Source organism: Silene latifolia, chromosome 2 (assembly GCF_048544455.1).
Source record: "Silene latifolia isolate original U9 population chromosome 2, ASM4854445v1, whole genome shotgun sequence".
NCBI classification, from domain to species: domain Eukaryota; kingdom Viridiplantae; phylum Streptophyta; class Magnoliopsida; order Caryophyllales; family Caryophyllaceae; genus Silene; species Silene latifolia.
Genome location: NC_133527.1, coordinates 93,056,416 through 93,079,369, shown reverse-complemented (window position 1 = coordinate 93,079,369; position 22,954 = coordinate 93,056,416). Strand labels below are relative to the sequence as shown.

The window sequence follows — 22,954 nt, the reverse complement described above, 5'->3', positions numbered from 1 at the left end:
AGATAATACTAAAATCAAATTTTAGTCAAAGTTAATTATCCTAACCTTTTAGGACTCAAAAATTAGTCATTACTCAATTTTTGACAATAATTCAACTTGATTTATCATTTATGCTCATTTTTTTACCTTAAAATCATAATCTTTTACGAAATAAATCCAAATTTAATTACAGTAATTTAAAATTTTGAATTTTAAATTTTTGAACATTATGGAATAGTTCCATGACACTCATAATGTCAAAAATCAAGGTTAAAATTTTCGAATTTATTTCGAGAAAAAATATAGTTGCAATTTATCGGTTTTATCAAACAAAACATCTAAAGCATGTGAAAATTAATCTAATCAACGTTCCAACTTTAGATCTGATATGTGTGATAATAATGCAACCTAAAATAATTTTATCATACCATTTAATTTGTTTTAGCTATTTTTGCTAAAATAGTCACTATTTATGTCATTTTTACACTAAAAATTCATAAATCATGCAAAATGAATCAAGTTCATCTTAAATTTTACACACAATTAGTAAAATATGCATGTGACAAAATATTTAAATTTCATTGCCTGTTTCGAAGTTTAACTAATTTTAACCATTTTACCTCCATTTATTCCATTTTTATCTCATAAAAATTATAAATCAAGCAAAATAAATCAAATTTATACAAAATTTTACATACAATAAGTAAAATATGCATGTGAGGTCATATGAAAATTTCAAGGTCAGAAACTAAGTCTAACTATTTTTAGCATTTTAAGTACCATTTTATTCATTAAAATGTAATAAAATCACTAAAAATCATTTAAAATGAGCCAAAAATTACCTTAAATCATCAAAATGACCTAAATATATTTTAGGACTAGAATATATAAAACGAAAAAAATTTTGTGACTTTATAATATAAATTACAAAATCTCTAGTTTGATATGTTATTTATTTAACTCGGAAAAACTATAAATCGATTATGCATGCAACAACCTAAGCTCTGATACCACTAGAAAGGATTCAATAACCCTCTAATTAAACTCTTTAATTATATATCTAAATTTCTCATAAACTAGATGTTGATATAGTGCATGCATAACATAATATAAATAGAAAAGTAAGAATAAAGTTCCTTACATTAGTAGAAATCGGTTTTTAGGGAACAAGTGAGGACTCCTTCCCACACTTGTTCATGAGCTATAAATTAAAGGATGATCCTCCTAAATCCACATAGTAGAGATTCTCCTCTTGATGGCACCAAGATAACCCCTTAGTTCCAATAACATATTAACTAGATATATTATTAGAGACCTTAAAATATGATCTAATAATATTTCTTATTACTACCTTTAGTAATCTAAATAAATTAGATTTTTGAACAATATATTCTAAAACTTATTTTAGAGAGAATATGAGAGAAGTAAGAATAATGTAAAAAAAATTTAAGAATGAATATATTGAGAATAAGAACAATTCTTATTCTTGTAAAGAGGGGGGAAACCGGTGGGAGGGGGGCGGCAAGGGAGCCAATGCATGCCCCTTACCTTTTTAGAGTTGTTCTTTTCTAAATGTATTAGGGTGTAGTCTAGGTTAAAATAGTAATCATTGTGTTTTCCACAATTAAAAACAATTTAACCATTTCACCCAAATACCCTCTAAAAAACCGGTGCCCCTTAGCTAATATGGAGTCCATTTTATTTTTGTCAATTGTCATTTTGTCATATAATATGTGACATGTAACATGTTATTAATAATATTAATGCATATTTAACAATTAAATATCACTACATATATTAATTCAATTATATATAACAATTGACTATTAATTCATAATCATAAGTATATAAAATGGGTCATGTTAATATAATCTACAACACATTTGTTATTATAATTAACTAATCATTCTTAATTTAATTGTTTCATAAACAAAATTTTAGTAATATAACATTTTAATTACTAAAATGAATCTAATTTAATCGAATTACAATAAGATACATATTCTTACTCACATATGTAAATTGTTCAATTTTAAGGAATTAATTAATATGTATCAATATACAATTAATTAATTTATCTATTAAGGGATCGTCCTTTAGGTGTGACCTTAAGGGATCAACTGATCACGACCGTCAAACGACGGTAATGTCAAGCTCCAGTCAGCCAATCATTACCGATTAATGTTGATCAGTTGACGTATAAAATTAAATCATCCCTTTATGTATTCTCATCATGAGTTTTAATAATGTGATCGCTCGATTGTTGAGGATACATACTCCAACATTTACTGATCGATCTTGGTTGGTTAAATGCAAAAGTTGATAAAAAGGGTAAATGCATGATTGCGCATCCACAAGTTTGAACCTAACATGTGAGCTTTCTACGTCGGTTGTATATCCAAGTTGGTCGGGACTATTTCGGATGCTATATTCTATTTTTCGGAACAATTGTCGTTGGAAGCACCTAGACCAAAACACAATTTATAACTTCACAAACAACTCTACAATAAGTAAAGAGGCAAGTAAAGGTCGGATCCCAAGGGATGGGAATTGAAATGAGATTTCTATTGCAACTAGTGGTGTCTTCGGGGTGTCACAATTTGGGTTGATGTAGAAGGTCACTAAACTAAATAGCAATGAAAGTAAATAAGTAAGATGAATTGAAAGGGTTGTAAACAATTGATAAAAAAGCACTAGGGTGTCATGGGGTCATAGGGGATTCATGGGAATTGATCATACAAACATGTTCTCAAATTATAAGCAAGCAATTATTGTTGTGATGGATTGAGTTGGGTTATATCTTACAATCCTAGGAAAGTTTGGGTCCCGGAGCCGAATCGATTAGATTGTACAACACCTACAAGTCGACTTAGTCTTCCCTACTCAACAACATGCATGGTCTAATGAGACTCGAGTTGGTTTATGTCTTACAAGTCTCATTGAAAAGATAGGTGATGGGTAAAAAATGCAAGGATTCATAGACTCACATTTCATCAAACATAACATGTGCATGAGTTGAGATCAAAACAAGCAAGCAAATAAACCAAGAAAGCATATTAATTTAAGCATGAATCATTCCCCATGTTGGTTTCCCCTAATTACCCATTAACCCTAGCTATGGAACTACTCACTCATTATCATGTTGAACATGCTAGCAAGGTTGTCAATCATACCAACAAAGTAAAACATGATGAACAAATGAAAGTAATTAGCAATAATTAAAAAGGGATTAAGAGAATTATACCTACTAATGATTCCAATAATAAAGCAAAGAATAATAGAAGTACTTGATGCTTGATTGAGAGGTTGTCAATCTCCAAATAATAACCCAAATAATCTTCAATTACCCAAAATAAAGGATGAACAAAAGAGAGATTAAGGAAATAAAACTTGTATTAAAACTTGATTAATTATTGATTTCAAAACTAAAGAGAGATTTGATTGATATTAACTACTCTAAGAATTGATAAGAAGAACATGCTCTTCTAATTAGACTAATGGGGTATTTATAGTGGAAATTAGGTGGATGCATTAGGGTTAACTAAGGGCTTAAATGACGATTAAGTCCCTACTTTGGGAAACGCCGGTATTTTCTGAAGGAAGGGCATCTTTCTTGAAGCTTGAAGAAACGGATTTGCGCTGTCTTTGAATCCGTGCGTCTTAGGCACGGGACGGCCGGATTCAGGAGTCTCTGCCCGGGCGTCTTTGAGAGAAGACGGGCGTCTTCTAGGTGCTGCTGCCCGGGCGTCTTTGATAGAAGACGCACGGATTGTGGTCCTGGGGACGGGCGTCTTCAGGGGAAGACGGGCGGATTGCTGCTCAGCCGAGTTTCTTCTTCTTTTCTTCCCTTTTCTTCATAAAATCCTTGGGGATTTCCTTGCGGATGCAAGGATCTTTCCTCATCATTGCCCAACTACTATAATATGTACAAAGGCCTTCTATTCTTGTCTCTCCTTGATGCTTGGTCATTGGATTCAATCAATTTAGTCTCATTTTTCCATGAAAATGCAAGGTTTGCACTCCTTTCCTACCAAGGACACAAAACCTCAAAGAATATGCAAAACAAAGAACTAAAGACAATAAATGACCCAAATATGCACTAAAAAGCATGGGAACAAGGCTAATTTGGGGACTAAATGTGCGCTAATTATGGTCACATCAAATATCCCCAAACCGAACCTTTGCTCGTCCCGAGTAAAGAGGTGACAAAGACTCGGACCATTATTTAAACTAACCTAATAGCATAGCCGACATGAGACAATTAGCGGGTCTCACTCCACCCCTTCAACTCACAACAAGACAACCATGAGGTAGGATGCCTTCTTGCAAGGCAAGGTGGGTCTTGCCAAAATGGCAACACATCCAAACATTAAGAACACAAAATCAAATAAAGGATGCATCTTCAAAAAGAATAGCCAATTCCTCATCAAGTGGCGGAGGCAACTAAAAGAGAACAAATTTAAGAGCATATATTCCGTCATAAATACTAGTTCAACAAATTACTAAGGCTAAGAGGATGGCACTAAATCACCTCTAAATGGTGTTAAACTAGACTACTTTCGTCCTCAATTTCCAAATACTTCGTCAAGAGCGATCGGATGGTTATGGAATGATGATACCCATGATGCTAGTAGCATATGACATGACAAGTCTCGAGTTCTCTACAAAAGTAAAGGTCATGCATCGTCCCAAGCTCGACAAAGTGGCTTGACAAAAAGGCTTTTTGGGAATGAAATGCTCAAATCGTTATAAACAAGGGTGGATATGACTAGTATTCGAAATTTGACCTCATTCAACTTTCACATTTCAAAAATTAGAGATGGGGCTTGTCTCTTCTGTGCTAATGTCCTTTGCTTTCGCCAATCGCTTATTAGGCAACCGGTTAACCTCTAGACAATAGCTTTTCGGGGTGATAGTCACTCTGTCTCTGGGCGGTTGAATTCACAACCGTGTGGGGGCCCAATTCAATGGATCCCTCTCCAAAGCACATCGAAGTGGTACGCCTCCATCAAAACAACTAAAATTCCCAACATTTAAACATTTCATAACATTTGAGGTTTCCTTGGCAAAAAAATGTTTCCACATACAAAATCTTTGAAATGAGCACTTCAAACTTATTGATAGAAAGTATTTTTGGGTTGCCCTACCACAAGGTCAATCAAGGTCACCTAGACAAGTTAACCAAGTCCACATCGTATCACGGGGTAGGATAGGTGACTCACATGCAAACTCTTGACTAGGCTTTGGGTCATGGGTCAAAAGACAGTAGTATGACACTATCTAGGGTGTTTTACAACCATTCTAGTAGGCGAAATGTTAAGTTGAAAAAGTATTTGTATTGGCTTAGTTGCTCTTGTCAAAGTTCTCAATTAGGCACTTTTTCAAAATATTTCATCTAAATGCAGCTAAATGTCATGATGCAACTATTATATACATCCTAATGCAAGTGATTCTACCAACTAATATGACATATAAACTAAATGCAAGTCCTAAGTTCACATTGTTATAACGCATCAATCAAAATAAAGCCACATAGTCATTAACATAAAGAGGAAAAAGGAGATTGGAAAGATCATACCATGCGGTCTTCAATATCCTCATGTCTCGGATGTGGCGTAGTCGATCAATGTGAACAAGGATAGCACAAACACAATATATACAATAATATATACTTGACTACACTACAAAGGAAAATAACATGTTTTTGGTTTTTCAATTTTCAAATTTTTATGGTTTTTTCGAAAATTTTCAATTTTTTTTGGATTTTTTGAATATAAGTTAAGTTAGAATTCCCCATCCCCACACTAATATGGGCATTGTCCTCAATGGCCAAAATGATGGGAAATTATGCAAACACGATGCATGATTTCTACACTAAATGCAAGCTACACTAATCTACACTACATGATGCATGGTTTTTGTTTATGACGGAGAGGATAATTTAGATTACCTCCCGTTGTGTATGTATGTACTTCCCCAAACCGAGTTAGACATTATTGCTAATGTCCTAAGGTTGGGTGTAGTTCATGCACACACTATGCAATGCATGAAACTAAATTTGTCATTTTGGATTTTTAAAAGTGGGAACAATAAAATGAGAACACCTCAATGGGGCCAAGGTGTTAGTCCTCTATGGTGCTAGGACTACTCCAACAATGATCAAGATTAATAAAAATACAACAAAGAGAGAAGTAGACAAACCTCAAGAGGGTAGGAGCCTCCATAGTTTGCTAATCTTCCATCATATCATCACCATCATCAGCTTCCTCACTAGAAGTGGACTTATCACCACTTCCCTCTTCACTTTCTTGTTCACCTTGCCCATCATCCTCTTCTCCTTCTTCACTAGCTTCTTCATCAATGTTATCATCAACCTCTTCATCAACCGCATCACCAACAACCTCATCATCACCCAGAATACCCCTAGATGCACTCGGAAAAAAGACTTCCCTATCCGCCCAACTAGGCAAAGGACATAAAGGGTCAAGTAGTCCTTGCCTGGCTAATTGAAGGAGGGGTGGATATTGTGCTAAGTAAGCATCTTCCCGGTCCTTGAAGGCTTGCTTGTGCATCTCTTGCATAAGAAGAGTCATATAATCTTTTCTTGCTACAACACCTTCGGGCTTGAACTCTTGGTACTTGAAAGGATAGCGTGGTGTGACAATGGAAGAGGAGGGCATTTCAATTTCACCCTTTTGTTGTTGGATGATGTACTCGGCCTCTTTTGAAAGGGGAAGGAGATAGTTGGTCCGGTGGACACTTAAACGACAAATCTTCGAAGGCAAAGTAAAAGATCTAGCCTCACTAGTGAGCCACCCATACTTAGTGTCAAGAGGGTTATGAGAGACCCACTTGTACTTGTTTATCATGGTATCAATATCAATGAGATGACCACCCTTCTTTGCCTCATACTAGCTATCCCTGTTGAAGTTAGGATCAAAGTATTTAGCCAAAAGAGTGACTAGACCTCCATTAACAATAACGGTAGTGCCTTTCTTCCCACAATCAATGTTTAGCCATATATCCACCAAAAGTCTTAGAGAGTTGAAAGGCTTGGTGAATTCCCTTCCAATGTTCAAGGCCGACTCAAGAAGAACAAAATCGAGTTTGGTGAAATGGTTGGTGTCTTTTCTTGTAATGATGGTGTTCCCCACAACCTTGTGCCACACTCTAATGCCCGGATGGTGGATTAATAGAGCGCGACTATCATGAAAGCTCTCAAATTTCCTTCCGGAAATCGCCTCCCAAAGAGGGTCGGAGTCATATTTGCCAACATTCTTGAAATAACTCGGTGAATCACTAAGACCCAAAGCTTTACCCATTTCCTCAAAGGAGATGCGCCTACTAACATTAGCTAGGCGAAACTCGATGGTTTCCATAGTCTCAACCTTGTTAACTTTCAAAGAACTCAAAAATTCTAAGGTAAGGGAGGGGTATGTCAATTCTTTTGTTGTAAACAATTTCTCCAACCCCATGGCTTTAAAGAAGGCTCTAGTTTGCTCAAGGACACCCAACTTATCTAAGGCATCTTCACAAATAAACTTGGTGGATAGAAATGATTTACTACCAAACTTGGCAAAAGTGTCCCTATGGCATTTGGAAATGAAAATTACCTCCGGATAATTTGAAAGTTGAGCAATTTCTGGAGTAGTAGATGTTGTTGCTTCCATGGGAGGTTGTTGTTGTTGCACCTCCAAGTTTGGGCTAGCTACCACCATAGCCAATGCTTTCTTTGCTTGAAGACTCTTTTGTCTTGATGAGAGTGCCTTTGCCTTTGGTGCCTTTGCCTTTGTTGATTTTGTTACTTTTGTTGCTCCCTTTGTCTTTGCCATTGATGAATAAACCAAGAAAAGAACGAAAATCTTCAATTTCTAGTGCACCCAAATCGATTTAAAGATGAAAGGCTTTGCCTTTATGAATTCAAAAATCGACTCAAAGGTTGAAGATTTTGTGCTTGGTTTTGATTTTTGTTGAAAGAGGAGTGATTAATTTGTTGTTAAAAGGATGTTTTGATTTGATTTTGGTGAATGTTGTTGAGAAATCTTGTTTTTGTAATGGAGAGGATGAGGGTTTTGGAGTTATGGGGTTTATGGGTAGTGTTTTGAATGAAGAAATGAGGAAATGAATCTGGGATGGGGTTTATAATAAACCCGAAAAATTTGAAATGCAGGGGGGAGACGGGCGAATTTCCTTCGGGACGCCCGGATTCTGCCTGTTCTGGGTTTCAGAATTCTCGCCTAAACACGGGCGGATTTGAACAAAGACGGGCGGATTTGAAAGCACGGGACGGGCGTCTTTCAGAGAAGACGGGCGGATTCCTTTCCAGGGATTTTTCTTGTTTTCCTCAGCCAAAAAGACGGGCGTCTTTCCTTCTGGACGGGCGTCTTTCTGAAGACGGGCGGATTCTATTGCTGGCCGCCCGGATTCGTTAACAGTCACAAAATTTCAAAAATTCAGCTCAGAAAGACGGGCGTCTTCTGCCCAATATGCCCGGATTGTCTGAAGACGGGCGGATTCTCTTGAAACCGCTCGGATTCTACCCCTTTTACCCAGATTCAGTTCCATCCGTGTACGTTGCATATCCCTTGTCATTTTTCATTCTTCAAAATCTCGTGTTCTTCATTGTGGGGGCACTACTAAGGCATGAATAGCCTAGGCAATTGCTATCCCCACACTAAGCTAAAACACTACACATTAATTGAAATTATTAGTCCCACCCTCACTTCTCTAACACATGATAATCATCTTGATGAAGGCATAAAAAAAAATCCAAAAAATCCAAAAATGCAAATTAAGAATTTAAAATGCGAGTTAGGGAGTTAGAAATATTTACAAATGGTGGTTTAGGGAGGACTCCACCAAACTCTCGTTCTTGCTGAGATGTCAAGGGGGCATGTCCAAGGTGTTGTTGATGTTGCTCAACACCTTGAAAAAGTAATCAAAAGCTTGTTCATTGTCGTGATAAAGTTCTTCAATAGATCTTTGCCCTTGTTGTCGGTCTTGATCGATAGCATTACCAATGTAGGGATTGAAAATCCCTTCAAACGCATCGTCTCAAAGACCACAAACTTCATCCACTTGATCACTAAAGATCTCTTGAGTTGATAGAGACAACTCTCCCAATTTCTTGTTTTGGCCAATGAGGCCATCTTCTTCATTGCTTGACTTTGGTGAGCTTTGCAAGCTCTCTTTGTTAGAATTCACTTGCTCTTTGAATGGAGCATCTTCAATTTTCTTCTTCCATTGGAGTTCCGACTTCTTCCTATCATCCTTCCGGCTATAACGATCGATCATGAAACATGGTTCATGTAAACGGGGATCTCTCATAGTCTTGTCAAGATTGAAAGTTATACTCTCATCTCCCACTTCTAGAGTGAGCTCTCCATGTTTCACATCAATCACCGCACCCGCGGTGTGTAAGAAAGGTCTTCCTAGAATGATTGGAATGTTGGAATCTTCTTCCATATCAACAATGACAAAGTCCACCGGGATGAAAAATTTCCCAATTCGTACGGGAACATCTTTCCATGTCCCTAATGGTGTCTTCGTCGATCTATCGGCCATTTGGAGTGTGATATTGGTGCATTTCAGCTCTCCCATCCCCAACCTTTTACTCACCGAGTACGGCATAACACTCACACTAGCCCCTAGATCACATAAGGCTTTGTTGATCGTGGTGTCGCCAATGGTACACGGTATTGAGAAGCTCCCCGGATCCTTGAGTTTTGGAGGTGAACTCCCTTGAAGTATTGCACTACTCACCTTAGTGAAGGCGATAGTTTCAAGCTTCCGGATCGACTTCTTCTTTGTGAGGATGTCTTTCATGTATTTCGCATAGGCCGGCACGTGATTGATTAATTCCATGAAAGGAATTGAGACTTCCAAATTCTTCACAATTTCCATAAACTTTCCAAGTTGGTCATCAAATTTGGGCTTGGCTTGACGACTTGGAAAAGGAAGTCTAATCACAATGGGCTCCTTCTCCTTGACCTTGTCTTCATTTTTCTTTGAAATTTCTTCCTTTGATGATTCTCCATCTTTGGAGTTTTGCACAATTTCTTCCTTATCACTAGCTTCCACAACTTCATCCTCAACTTGCTTCTTCGGTGCTTCATACCTTGTACCACTTCTCAAGTGAATGGCACTAACCGTTTCATGTCTTTGGGGATTACTTTGGGGAGGTAATTGCCCCTTTTGTCTTTGTGAGCTTGAAGATGCTAGTTCAGTTAATTGGGTTTCCAACATTTTGGTGTGAGCTAGGATGTTGTTGATGGTGGTTTCCTTTGCTTGACTATCTTTTTGCATTTGAGTGAAAAATTCTTGTTGATTCTTTTGCATTTGGAGGACCGCTTTTTGAACATCAAAACCTTGGTCATTTTGTTGATTGTATGGATTTTGATTTTGGTAACCTTGGTTTTGGTTGTAAAAGGGTCTTTGATTTTGGTTTCTCATGGGAGGTGGGGTGTATGTTGTTTGAGGGTTTTGAACATTTTGGCTTTTGTATGAGAGATTTGGATGGAATTTGGTGTTTTCATTGTAATAGTTGGAATAAGGGGTACCACTCTTGTATGCTTGGAAAGCATTCACTTGTTCGTTTGTTCCCCTACATTCACTTGAGTCATGTCCCAAAGTTCCACAATTCTCACATATCTCACTTGGGATTGATGAGGATGCCGTCATGGCATTAACATGATGCTTTGGTGATTTTGAGGCTTCTTCAAATCTAGCCATAGCTTTTTCAAACTTCAAATTGATGGTATCAATGTGAGCACTATGTTGAGCACCCAATTGAGTAACGGAGTCCACTTCATGCTTTCCTCCTCTAGTAGCCTTGCGAGGTCTACTATATTGTGAGTTATGGACCGCCATTTCCTCAATTTTGTTCCAAGTTTGATTGTCATCAACTTCGGTGAACATTCCGTTTGATCCCATGTTGAGAATGTTCCTTGAATCTTCATATAGACCGTTCCAAAATTGTTGTACCAAGAACCACTCGCTAAGTCCATGGTGAGGACATGAGCGACAAATTCCCTTGAACCGCTCCCAAGCTTCATACAAAGATTCTTCATCCCTTTGCTTAAAACCCGTAATTTGAGCTCTTAGCATGTTAGTCTTTTCCGGTGGGTATAATTTTTTGTAGAAAGCTAGAGCCAACTTTTTCCAAGAATCAATTCCGAGAGTGGCCTTATCAAGGCCCTTCAACCATTGTTTCGCGGTCCCAATTAGAGAAAAAGGAAATAAGACCCATCGAATTTGGTCTTGAGTTACACCGGTTTGAGAAATCGCATCACAATAGTCACAAAAGGTCTCCATATGAGAATGAGGGTCTTCACTAGGCATCCCCCCAAATTGGCTCCTTTCGACTAATTGGATAAATGCGGATTTGGCAATGAAATTTCCGGTTAGATGTTGTGGTGTGGGAGTACCATTGGGTAGGTTCTCCTCGGTGGGTACGGAATGTGATGAAAACTTAGGCATTGTGGGTTGATTTTGTGTTGTATTTTGTGTTGGGTTATCCTCACCTTCTCTTGCAAAAGGGTTGATGAACTCAATAGTTGGTTGAATATCTACAACCTCACTAATACCTCTCAAATTTCTCCTAGCAAGTCTTCTATTGGTTGTCAAAGTTCTTTCAATTTCACGATCAAAAGGTAACAAATCACCTTGTGACCTTCTAGACATGCAAAATATCAAACAACTCGAAAACTATTAGAACAAACCTTGAGGAGTTTTACTTCCTCAAGGCAAAGAAAGACACAACTCATAACAATATAAGAAAATCTAAATCAAGATAACACCATCCCCGGCAACGGCGCCATTTTTGGTCGGGACTATTTCGGATGCTATATTCTATTTTTCGGAACAATTGTCGTTGGAAGCACCTAGACCAAAACACAATTTATAACTTCACAAACAACTATACAATAAGCAAAGAGGCAAGTAAAGGTCGGATCCCAAGGGACGGGAATTGAAATGAGATTTCTATTGCAACTAGTGGTGTCTTAGGGGTGTCACAATTTGGGTTGATGTAGAAGGTCACTAAACTAAATAGCAATGAATGTAAATAAGCAAGATGAATTGAAAGGGTTGTAAACAATTGATAAAAAAGCACTAGGGTGTCATGGGGTCATAGGGGATTCATGGGAATTGATCATACAAACATGTTCTCAAATTATAAGCAAGCAATTATTGTTGTGATGGATTGAGTTGGGTTATATCTTACAATCCTAGGAAAGTTTGGGTCCCGGAGCCGAATCGATTAGATTGTACAACACCTACAAGTCGACTTAGTCTTCCCTACTCAACAACATTCATGGTGTAATGAGACTCGAGTTGGTTTATGTCTTTCAAGTCTCATTAAAAAGATAGGTGATGGGTAAAAAATGCAAGGATTCATAGGCTCACATTTCATCAAACATAACATGTGCATGAGTTTAGATCAAAAAAAGCAAGCAAATAAACCATGAAAGCATATTAATTTAAGCATGAATCATTCCCCATGTTGGTTTCCCCTTATTACCCATTAACCCTAGCTATGGAACTACTCACTCATTATCATGTTGAACATGCTAGCAAGGTTGTCAATCATACCAACAAAGTGAAACATGATGAACAAATGATAGTAATTAGCAATAACTAAAAAGGGATTAAGAGAATTATACCTACTAATGATTCCAATAATAAAGCAAAGAATAATAGAAGTACTTGATGCTTGATTGAGAGGTTGTCAATCTCCCAATAATAACCCAAATAATCTTCAATTACCCAAAATAAAGGATGAACAAAAGAGAGATTAAGGAAATAAAACTTGTATTCAAACTTGATTAATTGTTGATTTCAAAACTAAAGAGAGATTTGATTGATATTAACTACTCTAAGAATTGATAAGAAGAACATGCTCTTCTAATTAGACTAATGGGGTATTTATAGTGGAAATTAGGTGGATGAATTAGGGTTAACTAAGGGCTTAAATGACGATTAAGTTTCTACTTAGGGAAACGCCGGTATTTTCTTAAGAAAGGGCATCTTTCTTGAAGCTTGAAGAAACGGATTTGCGCTGTCTTGGAATCCGTGCGTCTTAGGCAAGGGACGGCCGGATTCAGGAGTCTCTGCCCGGGCGTCTTTGAGAGAAGACGGGCGTCTTCTAGGTGCTGCTGCCCGGGCGTCTTTGATAGAAGACGCACGGATTGTGGTCCTGGGGACGGGCGTCTTCAGAGGAAGACGGGCGGATTGCTGCTCAGCCGTGTTTCTTCTTCTTTTCTTCCCTTTTCTTCATAAAATCCTTGGGGATTTCCTTGGGGATGCAAGGATCTTTCCTCATCATTACCCAACTACTATAATATGTACAAAGGCCTTCTAATCTTGTCTCTCCTTGATGCTTGGTCATTGGATTCAATCAGTTTAGTCTCATTTTGCCATGAAAATGCAAGGTTTGCACTCCTTTCCTACCAAGGACACAAAACCTCAATGAATATGCAAAACAAAGAACTAAAGACAATAAATGACCCAAATATGCACTAAAAAGCATGGGAACAAGGCTAATTCGGGGACTAAATGTGCGCTAATTATGGTCACATCACAAGTATCAAGTATTTGATGTCAAGTTGGATTTAATGTTGATTTTCATGCAAGACGGAAATTAAACATCCATTTACCGAGTTAGGTTTATGGTGCATAACGTGATCCATTTGTCTTAGTAAGGCGTTTTGCAAATACAATGTGAAAGAGCAAAGTTGTCATCTAATCCATCCTATATTCGGGTTAACCGAAGTCGGGATCATCCTGGACAAGTGCTGGAAGGAAATAGGGTCTGCATCAGGCAGCCTGTTTAGACGCGAGCCCTCAGGCGATGCAAACATGCCTATCCTGGATTGAAAATTAGAAAATTGTTGGCCTGTTTAGGTGTGAGTAAGCTGACTGTTCAAGGGACGTCTTCTGACTATTAAAAAGTTTGTAAAATGGTTTGTAAAGAGGGTGTTTGAACCCGGCTTTGTTTGAAAAGGTCGTTTAGACCGCTTTTGTGTTAATGTGAGGAACGAGACTTGAATAATCATCATTGTATTGACAATATTCGATGTCAGGTTCGATTTTGCATGCTTGACATGAATAGTTTTAAAAATGATTATGAACTAATTGTTTTAAGTTCATTTATTTGTAATTAGTCAAGGTTTATCATCGCACTCGGGTTAAAATCCGACATGGTATGTGGAACCAAGGATGATTTTGTATTTGTGATTAATATGCTTGTTTTGAATGTAAAGAAATGAAATAAAAAGGTTTTAAAATACCTTTTAAAATGTGATTAACCAAATATTATCACAGAAACACGGATTAGACCGTCATGGTATTAGGAACCAAGTTAAGGGTGAAAATGTTTTATGGATAAAAGTTTATCATGAAAATGATTTGAAATGGTAAAAACCGATTACAAATAAGAAATGAAATAAAGAGGAAGATGAGACCAAACACGACTAGATTAAGGCCTGAGAGGGGGTTGAGGCGCGAGCCCTCCTGCTATACAAGCAGCCCCTATCTCCGGCCAAAATCCAGTTTTGGCTCATCTAACCTATGTTTGATTCATGTTATGCATGTTTTAGCATGGTATAGTCATAAAACAGATGAAAAACATGACAGAAGAGGATTTTCACACCCTCATACTTACATGCTAGGCTTGAGACGAGAAATCGACGAAAGTGTATCAACTTGTTTTGTCGGAAAACTCGGTTTGAAAACCGTTTTTGCAATGTAAAAGAGTGTTTTAAGTTTAGTGATGGTGTAGTTAGTCGAGATGGTCAGTCAAGTGATTTAATACACGATGACTGTACCAAACAATGTGTAAGGCTTGTATTTTTGATCGGTAGGTCAAAAACACGTGTCGGTTTCTGACTTGAGAAGTCGAGTCTAGAATTTTAAGGGAGAGAAGAGGGGGCGGACACTCACGTAAGGATTATGGTGTGTTAAGGTGGGTATTTATAGAGAAATGGATGGTTGTGTGCGTTTTGAGCAACGTGGCCGCATGGGCTGCTCAAAGAGGCGCAAGCCATTTCGCGGGTCTTCGAGGTGTCTTGTCACTATCACGCAATTGAAATAATGATTTGTTCTATCCTATATTTTGGATGACATTATTTGTACTTAACCATGAAGCATTCCAAAAATACTTAATATGAAAGTTTTGAAAAAAATTTGTTTTTTGTGTTTGAGTCGGGATTTGAATTTTTGAGTCGGTTTTTCGTCCGGTGTCGGTTTTGACTCTAGTCAATGTCATTGCGACCTCGTCGTCATGTATTAAACACTCCAGGTATTTTTGAAAAGTTTTGAAATGTTTTGTTTTCGAAATCGTTTTAAGTTTTCTGACGTATAGTTGTACAAAACTGTCGATTAAACGCTGCGATTCCTAAGCATGTTCTAGTCCGATAATCATTGGGGGTTTGTTGGGGACTGGATAGATACTGGGTATCTACAGCCTCTTTCTCTTGCTAGCCTGCCTAGATTCGTCAATATCAACCACACCCGGCAGAGGGGACACCAACTGAGCCTGGTGAGCAGGAACCTGGATTTGTAGTGTACTATCACTCCCTGTAGCCTCACTACTCCGGGACTTTTCCCCTATAATCTGGGAAACACCAGCCTTCACCATAGACATGTCAAAGCTAGCAATCCTTGCAGAAGCCTTGGTAGCTACACCACGAGATTCTACATCAACGATACTAACACATGTTCAGGCATAAAAATTCACACAGGAAAAAGAAAAACTTACTTCCTGATGTGGAGGCCCCTGAAGTCTTGGCACTTTTAGCAGCCTTATAAGTACTCAGCTCAGCCTTCCTGAAGCGAGGCAGGGGCTCTTGACCAAGATAAGCATGCCACACCCTCTCCTCATCTGGCAAGGCCATAAAAGCCGCAATACGGTCAGCCGACCCCTCAGCATCAGGATCACCAGCCCAGTCAGCCACTATGATACAACACAAGTAAGTTTTCATTATACTATTATAATTTGAATTGTACGCAGGGAAGAGAGCTAAGATAATCAAGATTAGGAGCAACAGAATTTGCCTTGATGAACATGTAGGTTGTTGCCCAACCCTTATCATCTCCTGAATCAAAGTTGGTTATCAGATGACTCATCTTCGCCCTGACTCGAAAGTTGAAGCGCCCAGTAGTATTAATTTTCACGTGATAAACTGTAATACCCCGTATTTTATCATCGATTGAACGAGTTTTTATTATTTAATGGTAGCGTAAAGGTAATGATAACGTAAAGGTAATGAGTCGGATTCATGTTGTAAGATGAATCGGGTTTATAGTTTTGGATCAAGATGTCATAGCCCATTTACCCACTTACCCATTTACCTTTTACCACTCACCAAACCCTAAAACTAAACCCTAAATCTACCCTAAAACCTAATTCCCTTCATACCGTCATTTCTACACATCACCATCACCAACCTTTTTCTTTCACGCCTCACGTTTTATTTACACCAACGAACGCGCCGGTGAGTGTGGAGGGTGTAGGGTCTGCCGTGAGTCTAGAGAGGTCATATCTTGGTGGACGAGGGTGGCTGTACTGGCCGGAATAGCACAGGTCGACGGCCGTCATAGGTAAGGTTCTCTGTTTTTCATTTTGTCACGGTAGTTTGATCTGAGTTGTGCGTCGTTTAGGGGCTGTTATAGTAGTTGTCGGGGTGTGGGTTGTGTTCTTTGGTGGTGAGTCGAGTCGTGTGGTGGTGGGTTGAGTGGTCGTCGTTCTTTGTTGGTGGTTGCGGTGGTGGTGATTAGGTGTCGGGTCCGAAATGCGGGTTTGTGTTGCATTTCGGACATAGGGTAATGGGGTGGCACCACCGTGGACTCGGGGGAGGTCGAATCGGTGGTGCCACGTGTGTCGTGGTCACCGTTCAACGGTGGTGTCGGGGGTGGTGGTTGGTAAGGAGGAGGGGTTGTGTCGTGGTGGCAGGCGAGTTGAAAAGGGGGCTGGTTGTGACGGGCGGGGACGCAAGCGAGGGGGTGTTGGTGGTGGTGGTTCGACCACCGGCGTGGGTCGACCACGTTGGTGGTGGTGGGAGGTGACCAAGCCGGACACAGTGTCGCCCGGTGGTCGGCGGTGAGGGTTGGTGGTTGTGGAGTGAGTAGTGACGGGTTGAAAGAGGGGGTGTTTGTGTGTCGGGTTGAGTCGTTGTTTCGGGTGATTTTTGTTACGGTTTCCTATTTTAGTAAGTCGGAGAATATGTATATTTCTAATATTTCTATTATTTACATTATTAGTTTTAGTTACTAAGTTAATATTAGGTAGCGGTGACGGAATAATGTATTTAAGTTTTGAGTCGGGTTGTTGATTTGTTCAATGTTTTGATTCGGGTTTTCTTAATCGCATAATTCGTTTAACCCTTTAATTATTATCTTGGTTTAGTTCCGAGTTATTTACAATAAAATAATAATTAATCATAATTAATTATTTGGAGACGGGTTTAATAGAAAAGTTTCTATATCGGGAAAGTTACCATTTTTGGAAAGCTCTATCTTTAATAACTCTCTATTTTGGGAAGTTGGGTCAAATTCTAATCGGGTTATTTTTATCAGTTGGGCATAAGTTTGGTGTCGGGATTATTTTCGGGAAGCTTCTATTTTGGGAAATTCTATATTTAGTAGTTAGTAATAATAAATATTATAATTGTTTTAGGTGACGGATTCGTGATGGATCGATAATCAAATTCATTGCTTTATTTTCGGACCGCTTAATCGCTTAATTGGATTTTCTTTGGCACTTTGAGGTAGGGAAATACACTTGACTTACCGGTGTTGTTAAATTGTGTTGAGTTGTTGTGTTACATGTGACCGAGCCGTGATCGATGATTTGTGCGTGGTTGTAATTTATGTTATGATTCATACACTGGAGTGTGATTGACTGAACTGTTCGTGTTGATTATGTTATTTCATTATTTTGATAGCTGGCATGATTTCATTCATTGATATACATATCATGTGCATTGATTACTGTTGAGCATTGCATATGCATTGGAGTTGGAGGATGGTGTGGTGGTGACGATGATGAGATATGATGTGATGTTGTGATAAGGCCCGGATCGGGTTCGCAGACTTGCCCTGGTGTCCTCCGCTGCGGCGAAGGGCAGATCGACTACGGTCGATATATATAGTCTATCGGGGATCGGTATGGCTGGGCGTGCCGGGGTTGTGTGTGATGAGTTGAGGTGGAGATGGAGGTGACGGAGTATCATGCATATCATATTTACTGTTTAATTGTTTTCCCTACTCAACCTCGTGGTTGACCCTGTGTATTCGTGAACACCTGTGATGAACCGTTTTATGGGGAGCAGGCTTGACAGGTTTAAGAGATAGGACGGGAGCTTGATGGGCGTGAGACACTGGATCAGACGACTTAGTAGCTAGATCATCATCTAGAAGACTTTCACTTTTATTTATGTCAGTTCTTGTAATTGAGTTGAAAAGAGGATTTGTAATAATTAAGTTAAAATATTATATAAATTGCCTTGGAGTTTAACTTGTTATTCACTACCTCGGGAAACCGATATGGTAACAGTCCGTTTTATTAGGGAATGTCTTGCTAAAGGCTCCTTCATAAACCGGGGTGTTACAAAGTGGTATCAGAGCGAACGATCCTTAGGCCTGAACCAAAGAACCCAATGAACGTAGGATGTGTCTAAATAAAATGAACCCCTGGGAATAAACTGTTAGGGGCTCACAGTGCGGTTAAGAAGGCGCCCTTAATGCGTGCTCTTTTGCCCTCTCAGTTTTGAACCAGGCAACCCAAGAGAAAACGAGTGAATGGGGTAGTTAGAAGGAAAACCTTGGATATAAGCGAGTTGATGTATACCTTGAGACCTAGTGCTGAAATTATGATATTTATCTGGATGCAATTCTATGCTCATTAGAAATAAAAGTTACCTCCGGACAGTCCTTGAGTTGCTCGACCTCCGGTGTTGTAGTGGCAACCTCCTTAATGGCCTCAATAGGCTCCCTTGCTTTCTCTCTTGCTTGTTCAACCACCACAAATGCCTTGGATGCTAGAACTTTTTGTCTCTTTGAAATATTTTGGGATTTTGACGCTTGAGTACAATGTTTTCCTTAGTTCTTGCCATGTTGATTCCTCCTTGGAATTAATGTCAACAAACCTTCGATATGCTTGAATGTTCTTCCTTTCTTCCAACTTCAATCAATTTTTGAATCAATTTGGGGATTTTCGAAGTTATGCTAAACCTAGAAATTTTTGATTTATTTAGGGAAGATTTTGATCTTTGAAGGTCTAAATGTTGACAAAGGAGTGATTTGCTTTGATTTTGAGCAAGTTTGCAATGATTGATAATGAATTTGGTTGAGTATTGTGGGGTTTTGATGATTTGGTTCGGTTTTGTAGTGAGGGAAATGTGTTTATGTTTGTAAATGGGGATAATAGAAATGAGGAATTGAGAGATGAGTCATGTGTTTTAATTGAAATAGCAGTTAGGGATGTGCGTCCTGGATTAGGGACGGGCGGATTCTGCATTAGGATTTTTAATTGCTTTTTAGGGACGCCTGTCCTGCCTTGGGGATGAGCGGGCTGAGCACTGGGATGCTCATCCTGGTTCCAGCTCGAGCGGAGCGGAGTGCAGTGCAGTACTTTTCTTCTTTGCTCGTGAGTATCCTTTTTCCGCTATTTTTTATCCTTCATTTCCTATCTTTCCATCATTGGGTTGTACTCCATAGGCTTGGCTAGCCTAGGCAATTGCTTCCTCACACTTGATTATCATACACTACACATTGAAAACACAATTAAAAAACCTCCCTCATTTGCTCTCATGTAACAAAATTTCTATAACAAAGCATATAAGATGCAATGCAAAAATAATGGAATGGACAAATTAAATTAAATGCAAGTTAAGGGGTTAGCATATTTACAAATGGTGGTTTAGGGAGGACTCCACCAAACTCTTCTTCATTTTGAGAGGTGTCAAGGGGGCAAAGCACGGGAATTGTTGATGTTTCTTAACACCTTATAGAAGTAATCGAAGGCTTGCTCACTTCATGGTAGAAGTCTTGTGTAGACCTCGGTACATAGTTGCTTCCACTAGTGTAGGAACCCGAGTCAATGTTGTGGTGACAAGGTGCTACAAAGCTTTGATCTAGGGTCATAGCATTTCCAATTTAAGGATTAACCAATCCGTCAAACTCATTATCCCATAGACCATTTACTTCCTTTGCTTCTTCCCCCTTGTTGAGAGGATTATGAGTTGGCAAGAGAAACTCCTCTTTCTTATTGTCATGCCCAATGGGGCCTTCATTGATACTTGTCATGATGGATGAGCCTTTCAAGCTGTCATTATTGTTATGAAAAATCTCATGCTCTCCAAATAGAGCCACTTCAATATCGTCCACTTCCTTGTTCCAATTGGGCGTTGTTTCCTTGCCCTCCTTGTTAGGAGTTTCCTCTTTAACTTGACCTTTGAATGGGGATTCCACTTTCTTCATTTCACCATCCCGGCTATAATGATCAACAATAAAGCTTGGTTTGTGCAAGTTAGTAGCTCTCATAGTCTTATCAAGATTAAAGGTGATTCTTTCATCACCAACTTCAAGTGTGAGCATCCCATGCTTTACGTCAATCACCGCTCCGGTGGTGCGTAAGAACGGTCTTCCTAGAATGATCGATATAATGGAATCTTCCTCCATGTCAACGATAACAAAGTCCACCGGTATAAAAAACATTCCAATTCTCACGGGTACATCTTCCCATACCCCAAGTGGTTTCATTGTTGTTTGGTCCGCCATTTATAGAGTCATATTAGTGCACTTGAGTTATCCCACCGCTAGCCTTTCGCATACCGAGTACGGCATGACATTCACACTTGCACCTAGATCACATAGTGCTTTCTTGATCGTGGTGTCGTCAATGGTACATGGAATGGAGAAGCTTCCCGAATATTTGAGCTTAGGTGGGGAATTTCCTTGAAGTATTGCACTACTTATCTTTGTGAATGCGATAGTCTCGAATTTCCTAATAGACTTCTTCTTGATAAGGATGTCTTTCATGTATTTTTCATAGGCTGGCACATGGTTGATCAACTATGTAAATAGGATGGAAACCTCTAAGTTCTGCACAATCTCCATGAATTTCCCAAGTTGCTCATCAAGCTTGGGCTTGGTGACTTGGAAATGAAAGTCTAATCATAATAGGTTCTTTTTCAACCTCTTTGGCCTTCTCTTCATTTCTCTTCTTCAACGATTCATTGTTAGTTGGTTACACTACCCTAGGATTTCTCCTCAATGGTTCCATCACATCTCTTCGCTTGACACTTTCCTCAACAACATCCTCTTCAATCGGCTCCTTAGGTCCCTCATGTTGTGTAACACTCCTCAAGTGAATGGCATTAATGGTTTCATAATTTGTTGGAGGATTACCTTGGAGAGTTAATTGTCCTTTTTTCCTTTGGGAATTCGAAAAGGCCAATTGGGTCATTTATGTTTCCAACATCTTGGTACGAGCAAGGATATTATTGATGGTAGTGTCTTTGGCTTGGCTATATCTTTGCATTTGAGTGAAGAAGTCTTGTTGGTTCTTTTGAATTTGAAGGACCACTTTTTGAACATCAAAATCTTGGTCATTGGTTTGATTGTAAGAGGGTTGGTTTTGGAATCCTTGATTTTGGTTAAAAAAGGGTCTTTGAGTAGGATTTCTCATTGGAGGCGGGGTGTATGTTGGTTGAACATTTTGAACATTTTGTCTCTTACATGAGAAGTTTGGGTGAAATTTGATATTTTCATTATAAACGTTGAAGTAAGGAATGCCATTCTTATATGCTTGGAAAGCATTCACTTGCTCATTTGTGCCCCTACACTCTTGTTGATCATGTCCCAAAGTTCCACAATTCTCACATAATCCATTTGGAATTGAAGATGTTGACACTATGGCATTGACTTTTTTATGTTTCTTGGGTGATTGAGAAGCCTCGTTCATCTTGGCCATGGCCTTGTCAAATTTCAAGTTCATTGTGTCAATATGGGAGCATAATTGGGCACCCAAATCGACACTCAATTGTGTGAAGGAGTCAACTGATGTCTCCCTCCCCTAGTATCTTTTCTTGGCCTACTATATTGAGAGTTGTGAACTGTCATCTCCTCTATCATGGCCTAAGTTTGGTTATCTTCTACCTCGGTGAATCTTCCATTAGAACCCATGCTGAGCACATTCCTTGAGTGTTCATACAACCCATTCCAAAATTGTTGGACTAGAAACCATTCGGATAACCCATGACGAGGACAAGAGCTATATGTATCTTTGAATCTTTCTCATGCCTCATATAGAGACTCCTCATCTCTTTGCTTGAACCCGGTGATTTGGGTTCTTAACATGTTGGTTTTATCCGGAGGGTAAAACTTCTTGTAAAAGGCAAGTGCTAATCTCTTCCATGAATCAATTCCAAGAGTAGCCTTGTCTTGGCTCTTTAACCATTGCTTTGTGGCTCCGATCAAGGAAAAAGGAAACAATACCCATCGAATTTGGTCTTGAGTTACCCCTGATACGTGCAATTTATATAGTCCTTTTTGGCCTCTTATTGCACGCATTCCCATGTCATTCTCATAGTTTTGTATTGCAAAATGCCTCGAATAGGCTACTTTGCACTACTACAGATACAGGCTATAACAACGGTCAAAAACCGTTGTTATATAAAAAAGCGGACGTTGTTAAAGCGTCCGTTGTAGAAGGTTTTAACAACGGTTGGTTTACTTAACGAAACCGTTGTTAAAACTATTAACAACGGTTTTATGTATAAAAACCCGTTGTGGAAAGTGTGACTCAATTTTGGGGGGAAAGTTATAACAACGGGTTGTAATATACAAAACCGTTGTTATAACTAAAGACAACGGGTTGTTTCGCAATAACCGTTGTTGTTTGTTCTTAAAAAATAAAAAAATAAAAAATTAAATATTACTAGATGCATGCATAATTACGGCTGTTAGAATTCGA

At 38.8% G+C, this 22,954-nt stretch overlaps 2 non-coding genes across 2 annotated transcripts; both read left to right on the top strand.

Annotated features, from left to right (window-relative positions):
* Positions 1–10,978: 10,978 nt before the first annotated feature.
* LOC141645565 (small nucleolar RNA R71) lies at positions 10,979–11,085 on the top strand. Its single transcript, XR_012545045.1, has one exon. It is a non-coding gene; the product is annotated as a small nucleolar RNA R71 (small nucleolar RNA).
* An 11,146-nt stretch (positions 11,086–22,231) lies between these two features.
* On the top strand, positions 22,232–22,338 carry LOC141644953 (small nucleolar RNA R71). Its single transcript, XR_012544552.1, has one exon. It is a non-coding gene; the product is annotated as a small nucleolar RNA R71 (small nucleolar RNA).
* Positions 22,339–22,954: the final 616 nt, after the last annotated feature.